The following is a 528-nucleotide window of genomic DNA, read 5'->3' on the forward strand; positions in this document are numbered from 1 at the left end:
ACGCACCCTTCCCTCCCTCTCTTTCACGCAGCCACGCGATCCTTGCACAAGCTCTGCCACAGAAACAAAACGACGACCGACCATAAGGAGGGGAGCACATTTTTTGCGTCAAAGGTCATTACTCGCCTAATGTTGCATGGTGATGATGATGCTAATATCATGCACGTCCTGTCATGCACAGTCTGGATGCGATGATCATGCAATGAGATGTTATTGCTCTGTAACTCTCTTTTTTTTTTTACCAATATTGCGTGAATCCCCTCGTTTTCAATGTTTAGATCTTTACGCTGTTGTTTTATTTTGAATAAGTGAAATAAGTTTATTTTTTTCTCTCTCTCTTTAAGTGAGCAACTTTGAGTATATAGGTATTGCTTTAAGTGTATGATATTTTATGGAAGTTTGATATTTGCAACTTATTGCAATTTTAGAATTCATTCCCTCTGTATAATAACGGCGTTGGTTGATTCCATTCTCACTCTCAGCTGTGATTAACGTCATTGTGAAAATAGTATCAGTAAAAACACACTC

This window comes from Penaeus monodon, chromosome 24, assembly GCF_015228065.2.
Source record: "Penaeus monodon isolate SGIC_2016 chromosome 24, NSTDA_Pmon_1, whole genome shotgun sequence".
NCBI lineage: Eukaryota > Metazoa > Arthropoda > Malacostraca > Decapoda > Penaeidae > Penaeus > Penaeus monodon.